The sequence below is a fragment of the Chinchilla lanigera genome, unplaced genomic scaffold (assembly GCF_000276665.1).
Source record: "Chinchilla lanigera isolate Chin_1 unplaced genomic scaffold, ChiLan1.0 scaffold00416, whole genome shotgun sequence".
In the NCBI taxonomy this organism is placed as follows: domain Eukaryota; kingdom Metazoa; phylum Chordata; class Mammalia; order Rodentia; family Chinchillidae; genus Chinchilla; species Chinchilla lanigera.
The window spans coordinates 7,946-16,073 of record NW_004955817.1 but is presented as its reverse complement, the minus strand read 5'-3'; the positions used below and the strand labels follow the sequence as shown (position 1 = coordinate 16,073).

Genomic DNA, 8,128 nt, shown 5'->3' with positions numbered 1-8,128 from the left:
AATGCCCATTCATGATAAAAAAAATTCAGCAAATTAGGAATAGAAGGGAACTTTCTCAGTTTGATAAAGGACATCTACAAACACCATACATCTATCATATTTAATGATGAGAAACTTGAAGCTTTTCTGCTAAGGAGCAAGACAAGGATGTTGCTGCTTATCTCTCCTTTTTGATATAGTTTTGGAAGTTGTATCAGTCAGTGCTCATTAGAGAAACAAATTTAATGTAACATACATAAATATAAAGCCAAGTGTGGTGGTGCATCCCTGTAATCCCAGCACTCAAGAGTCTGAGGCAGGAGGATTACTTCGAGCTCAAGGCCAACCTGGGTTACATAGCTCAAACTACAAGTGAATTCAGACAAACAAATGATACAAAAATATATAAGAATTTATAAGATAGGCTTATAATGGCAGCCTGTGGAATCAGGTGTGGAAAAGTGTGAAAGGGATGACTGTGAGCTGGAGATCTGAAGAATACAGTCAAAGGTTTAAGGCCTGGAGCTCACTGTAGTGTCCTTGCAAGTCCATATGGGGAGGCCAAAGAGTCTGAGCTGAAAGGCTTAAAAGTCTGTGCTGGAAGCCAGGAAACAACGTCCAAGGTAAGGAGGAGACCAGAGCTCCTCTGAAGAAACAGAAGCGAGCCTTCCTTCTTCATTTCCCTTTCATTCCATCCAGGGGACAAGCCTACTGTTTGCTGCCTCTCACACACAGGGTGGTCTTCTGTCTTCAGTAAACCTCTTCAGCCACACCCGGAACTATGCTGATCCAATTTAGTTGGGCGTTTCTTACTCAAATTGGCACAATCAGTCAACTATCACAAATATGCAACACCAAAAGTGATCCCTAATGTAAACTATGGTCTTTGGACATGGTCTATGTGTTAATAGAAGCTCACCAATTATAGCAACATACCCCTGGGGTATGGGAGGTCAGAAGTGAGGCAGGCTATGCACGTGTAGGAAGGAAGCATGTGGGAAATCTCTGTACTTTCTGCTCAATTTTGCTGTGTACCTAAAACTGTGCTAAAAATAAAATACTACCTTACACAAACAATAATCTACTTTTAAGAGGTGTGAGGTAGGAAACAGAGAACTGCATGATCAAATAAATACCAATCTGAAACAAAAATCAATCAATGGCTATAAATCTAAGCCTGCTAAACTTGTTTTCCTTACATGAACTTAATTCTGGCTCCAAGATTTCATCCTTCGCACATAATCCATCTCAGATACTCCTGGGTCTCTCTTGCTGCTGGGGCATCATAGATACTCTAAGGAGCCCTGAACATCAGACTGGGGGTCTCTTTACTACATGACATCATGGTGGCCACTGTCTTCCTTTTTGTCCAGGCATGCAGCTTTTCTAGGAATGGTGCTGTTTGGCTTTGAGGTCATTCATGTATGGGGACTCAGGAAGCTCTGCTGAATTTGAGGATGCCCTAGAGCGCCCCCTGCAGGAGAGCATGGGACAATGCTGTGAGATAAGAGGAAAGAAAACACAGAGCTCCTGGGCTAGGGGATGTCCAGATATCTTAGTTCTTTTCCTCATTGCTGAGACACAATACCCAACACTTGAAACCTGAGGAAGGAGGGGTTATTGGGGCTCACAGTTACAGTCTGTGGTTGGCTGGCTCCAAGGCAGAAATAGTATGGCAGAGGGGCATAGTGGAAGAAGAGCTGCTCACACTACAGCGGTCAGGAAACATGGCTGCTCAAACATGGTGGAGAGGAAAGGAAAAGCGAAGGGTGGAAATATACCCTGCCAGATCACGCTCCCAGCCACCCGCCACTTTTGACCAGGCCCCACCTCTTCACATCACATTCATCTGTCACACCCCTGACCCAACAACTTTCCAAAAGCCCTGCCTCTGAGCGCCTGGGGGTTTTGGGGGGGTCATTCTTCATTTAAACCATAACACCAGATATCTCTGTCTATCCTGTCCAGATGTAAAGTGGGGTATTTAAAGTAAGATTTTTACTTCCTCTCCAGTTGTCTTCTGCTCCCTAGCCAGAGGGAACATTCAGATCCTTTCATATGCATGTGTGGTGGAGGCTACATTGGTTAATAATTTAAAATACCCTTCACTCAGCTTGCCCATTATTCTATCTCTTCATTATTTCCTCAGTGACATCTGTCATGAATTTGCTGGCCTTCCATCCAGGCTCTTGAAAAGAGGAAGGATTTGAGCTGGGTATGGTGGCACATGCCTGAAGTCCTAGGACTCTGGGAGGCTGAGGCAGGACAATTGCATTTTTGATCCTAGCCTGGGCAGTTTAGCAACTTGGACCCTGTCTCAACATAAAAAATAAAAAAGGGCTGATTTGGTCACACAGTAACTTATTGAGACTTTCTCATGAAAATTCAATTTTTTTTGTCCTTGGTGGTACTGGGGATCAAACCCAAGGCCTTGCATATAGTAGGGAAATGCTCATATACTGAGTTACATCCCCAGCCCTCTTTTATTTTGAGATAGGGTCTTGTGAAGTTGCCCAGGTGGAGGGGCAGAACTTTGGGTGAGCTAAAGTGGGTTCAAAGCAGCACAGTCTAAGTCATCCTGGCGGGGGATGGTGTCCCCATGGGAATTGACCCAGAGTCCCCAGAGGGTCTGGATGCCAAACGACAGTGGGTGGCCTGCTCTGCATGCCCATGAATGTGGTGTTTGCATGACCAACCATCTGATGCTCATTGTCCCAGTGGGCAGGTCCTACCTTTCTAGGAAGATGACTTGGTACTAAGCTGGACTGGGGTGCTCACTTGGGACTTCCACCAGGATACGGCCAAGACATGCAACTCAAGTTTGTGCTGCCAGACAGTGAAAGGGAGTGTTCGCAATTAGGAGTGGGGCCTTACTTTCCCTGGTGCAGAGACTGAGATTAGAATGTGATGGGACCGTCTGTGTCATTCAGGCTTTGAATTAGAAGCTGGGCCTCTCTGAATTCAAAGATTTTGTTTGTGGGAAGAGCAAAGGAACAAGCATTCCCAGAGTCCACCAGCTGTCCTGCTCAAGCTACCTCAGAGGCAGTTTGCCCTGGCAGCCCTGTGTGACGTCTAGAGGTCCCTCTGTGAGGAGGAAGCTCATGTGGCGGTGTTTGATGCAGCTAGTACTACCCAAAGCAGACAGCAGTGATCTTTCATTTTGGGGAACAGAATGGCTACAAGACCTTCTTGGTTGAATCCATCTGTGTGGATCCCAAGGTCATAACTGCCATTATGTGCAAGCAAAGCCGGGCAGCCCTGACTGTGTCAACTGGGACAGTGACAGAGCCGTGGTGGATTTCATGAGGTGCATTGAGCACCACAAGGAGTCACACGAGTTGCTGGATGGGGACCTGGATGACAGATGTCCTTTGTCAAGATCATGGACATGGGGCAGAGCTACATTAGAACTGTGTAGCTGAGCACACACAGAGCTGGATTTTTTATTCCTCATGAACATCCACGTGATGCCCACTTCATCTCCCTCTGCTGGCCTGGGGAGAGCGAGTCAACATTCAGGGCCAGATTAGCAGGAACCCAGGACTTCCCCGTGGGGCTGGGAGTTTCACAAAATTCTGCCTGTTCATCAGTGACCAGAGCACCAAGGGTCTGAAGGTCTGGACAAGCCAAATGCAGAAGAGCCTGACAGCTGAGCTGTGCCCTATGGGCTGTGAAGGTCCTCAGTGAGATTGATTCGGACATCTGTGAGGAAATGTGAGGAAATTCAAGTGCCCGGATGTGTACCCCAAAAGGGACTCCTCCAAGGACTTGGTGAAGTGACTGGAGTCTGTCAGCGTGTAACTGGAGCAGGAAGAGGATGTTGCTCATCTGTCACCAGGCCAGGAAGTGCTGCCTCCTTGCTTACTATCCTGACAAGACGGCAGAACAGCTGCCCTAGCTCAACACACGGTCCTGAAGCACGTAGTCCTGAAGCTCACCCCTGGGGCTTAGAGTTGTAAAGTGGAGTCCATATTCCAGAATGTGACAGCTGTGAACACACACGAGGACAGGCCTCAAAACGTGGACATCTCTGTCAGGTGTGGTGGCGCGTGCCTGTAATCCCAGCACTTGGGAGGCCGAGTGTGGTGCATTGACAACTGGTGGGCAGCTTGTAACACCCAGCTGAACTGAATCAGCATGGTGCTGGGTGCGGAGGGCCCACCTGAGGATTGTTGCCAACAACATAAAAGGAGAACTGGAGAGGAAGAGGTAGTGCTGTTGGTGCTCCTGGAGGAGCTTGTCACGCTGGCTTTTTGATATGAACTTGGCTGTTCTCATCATCAGAGGAACTAGGGGCCTTGCTGTGCCTGAGGCTAGCTGCAGTTCTTTTGCGGGGAGCTCTGGTCCTTACCTTGAGCTTTGCTTCCTGGCTCCAGTGCAGATCCCCTCAGCCTGCTGACACAAGTCCTTCGTCGTGCTGGTGCAGACATTCTAGCTTCCACCACTGACCTTTGGGCCTTCCCAGTGCAGATCCTTGAAACAGGCCTGCATGAGACATTGTTGTGGGCTCTAGGCCTCCAGTTGCACTCATGGAGGACATTGCCACGGGCTCTGGGTCTTCAGCTGGACTTGTGCAGAGCATTGCCATGGGATCCAGGCTCACAGTGGATTCTTCGGGTCTATGGTGTGTGGACAGGTCTCCTGCACTCTTTTTGCATTTGACCTTTTGGGTGACTATTATAAAATAATCCTATAAATTGTGTCCTGTATTAATTCCTGTCCCCTTACAAACCCTGGCTACAACACTGAGGCAAGAGGATCGCTGTGACTTCAAGGCCGGCCTGGGCTGCAAAGTGAGTTCAAGGCCAGCCTAAATGGCACGGCAAAACTCTGTCTCAAAAAGGCAAAAAAAAAAAAAAGTATGGACCTCTCTCAGCCTCCGGAGGAAGCCCTTGTCACAGTTCCTGCCCACCAATAACCATGTCTCATCCACCACTGTGCCTGGGCAGGTGTAGACCTCTGTGAACAAGGTCACCACGGGCCTCCACGGTGTATGCACAGTCATCACGCAGGAATATTCTCAAAGCTGTGTGGCTGCTGGGGCCCAGACCCTCCAGCCCGGCCCACCTGCGTCCTTGTTGATAGTAACTGGTTTAGGCACGGCAGCTGACCTGGCACTAGGAACCACTAGGCCAGATGGCACTATGCTGCAAGGTAAGGTTGCCAGGCCCCTGGCCCCTCTGTTGCAGCTTTCAGACGGCCACTGTCTGGCTTGTGAAGTGTGCAACCCCCCATGTGAAGTGGAAAATCTCACTGGGATGTCCCCACTGTGGCCCAGGGTAGACCAGCTGACCCCCACAGGGCCTCTCCTTTCCTCTCTTCTCTGTGGCTCCCTATTGAGTCAGCAGCCAGGTCTTCCTGAGACCTTGAGTCTCCACTACCTTAATTCACAGGGAGAATCCTCCCTGTCCTTTCCTGCCAGGAGCTGAAGGGAGGCAGCCATTGTCCGGGCCCTTGGGTCTGTGTCACGCATTCTTGCAGGCACTCATGAAAGCAGCATGCTCTCTTTGGAGTGTCGTGACGCTGGGGAAACACATGGGAAGGGTGCCATTTGTGGTCCCTCCTTAACTGTGTGTGCACTGGAATTGGGGCAGCTGGTGGCCGATGCCAGCTGCTCTCACAGTGGAGCCACTCAAAGACAGGGCATTTGTATGAGTTACCATCTTGTGCACTCCCTGAAGTGCTCAGGTGGGAGGCTGAGTCCCCTTTTCCCAGGAGAGATACGAGTTACCTTCCCAGCTGTACACACTGATGCCAGGGAGGAGGCTGCCCATGGCTACCGCTCCGTCGGTCCACGCAGGAATGTTCATGGTGGCAGACACATGTACTCACCGTGAGAGGTTCAGAAAACCCGCTGCGGTCCTGTAAAACATGCGCTGGCACTTGTTGGCCTCTATCTGTGGGACTGAGAAAGGGAGAAGACAGAACCCAGAAGCAGCCCTGGGCAAAGGGAGGATTTCTCCAGCCATGCCGCAGCTTTGGTTCACACGCAGGTAAGCCGGGTGGAAACAGCCTTGCGAGGTCTCCCATCTGCCATGGCCCTGAGTTCTTTTGGGTCCAGGCTGTGGATTCTGGTTCCATTTCAAAGCTGGCCAACAGACTGATAGCTTGTAGGATGAAGCCAGAAAGTGTCTACACCAGCAGTCAGAACCCTGCTGCCCACAGGTGGCCTTGCTGAAGTCAGACCCCTAGATCTCAAGCCCACCGTGTCCCCAGACACAGTGCCTGTGCCTGTGGCTGGCAGAGCAGCCTGCCTTTTCCAGCTTCCTGGGGTTTACAGCCTACGGGTACCACCTGCCCCGGAGAAAAGTCAGTGTCCCTGATGCTGGCCGGTGACCTTTCATCCTCATGTGCTGTGGCAGCTGTGACAGACACAGGTACAGATGCCTGAGATGGGGCTGGGGCAGGACCCTCCTCCTGGACTCATCTGTCAGAGCTCCAAGCCCCAACCCCGGCCCAGACGACCACTCCATTGCCTTTGGAACACGAGGCTGTAGCCTTTATGTTCCTCAGAGTTTGGATGACTTTTGTCACCTGGACACACTCACTCATTAGCTATAGTGGGTCACTTTGGTTAGTAGCTGTGCAAATACATCTGGATGTCACCTGAGGCAAGACACCGAGGCCTTTTTTCTCGTGTACCCCAAAGAGCCAGGAGTTGCTGGACTCAACTGCAATAAGAGGTCTGGGATAGAGGGGAGGCCAGTCTGAGAGTAGAGGCATGCGCAGAGCAGCCCTTCCTCTGTCCGCCCTGAAGCACACACCCTGTTGGATACCATGTGTTAGCAAGGACAAGTGACGTGCCCTAGGTGCAGAGGTTCTCCTGCTTTTTCAGGAATGAGTGGCACTGGATCTCAGCCATGCGTCGCACGATATCCAACTTTCTTTGCAATAAATATTTTTTTAAAGAGATTCCCAGGCTGACCTTGAAGGTACAGTCCTCCTGCTTCAGCCTCACTGTGCCCATCACCTCAATTCCTTTTTATTATATAAGAAGCTATTCAAGCGGATATAGATTCATTTGCTTTATTATCCGGCATGAATGTTGATTGTATTGTTTTGTGGCATGCATATCTTTCCTGTAATTGTGTTCTGTTAAAAAAAAAAGAAAAACCAACAGGATTCTGGAGTGTTGATCTGGCCAGTGAAAAAGGGATCTCATCTTATCTCAGTAACGGTTTCAAAGAGAACATCAGATACAAATGAACTGCAAATATCTAGCGGAGCTGGAGAAAGGAATGGAGGAGGAGGAGGGAGAGAGGCACCGCGACCAATAAATAAACTGTGGAATGTCCCGCTGGTTGCTGTCAGGAACAGGTTTTGTGAAGACCTCGCTATCACACGGCTGCCTGTTTTTGTTCTCTGGCTCCTCTTGCACAAAGGAAGGAAAGATTTGAGAGATACAGGAAGAGGAAATGAAATGAGCAGAAGAGCCTCCACCCTTCCCCCACTCCCGTGACACTGTCAATAGGCAGTGAAAGATCGGTGCGCCTAGACAGGAATCAGATCCGGCATGTAAGCTTCCAGAGTGTAAGCTACAGAATCCTGGTGAAACACAGGTTCCTTAAAACGTGCTCTTACTTTTTCTTTGAATAGAAAGCTAACATATGTTAAGTCTAGGAAACTCAGAAAATATGGGTCAGTATAAAGAAAAATTAATCACTATCCAGAGATACATATTATTATCATCTCCATCTGTTATATTACACACACACACACATCCTTTTTTAATTTTAACTTCATCAGGAATATACCATAGACACATTATCTGAGGTCTTTTTATATTTGAATATATTCCCATTCCACTAAAGTTATTTGAATGATCACATATTACATATTCCATCGTATAAAGATGCTATGATTTATTTCACTTTCTCTATAGTATCACACTTTCAAGCATTTTTTTCCTTTCTTATAGACAACACAGCAAGGAACAATTGCTTACATCTGCTTACCATAGGTTTCTAGTAAGAGTGGAAATCCTAGCTCAAAGAGCATAAATTTCTAGTAAGCCTTTGATACCTGCAAGACTGGCCGCCCATAAAGAAAACCTCTACTACCTGCCTAAACTCCAATTTTTAACAAATTTAAGCTGTGCAAAGGGTACTGTTTTTTAGGGTTGTGAACATTCTAAGGTAGCCGGGTGGGG

At 48.5% G+C, this 8,128-nt stretch overlaps 1 pseudogene; it reads left to right on the top strand.

Annotated features, from left to right (window-relative positions):
- The first annotated feature begins 2,567 nt into the window (after nucleotides 1–2,567).
- On the top strand, nucleotides 2,568–3,435 carry LOC102014967 (annotated as a pseudogene).
- Nucleotides 3,436–8,128: the final 4,693 nt, after the last annotated feature.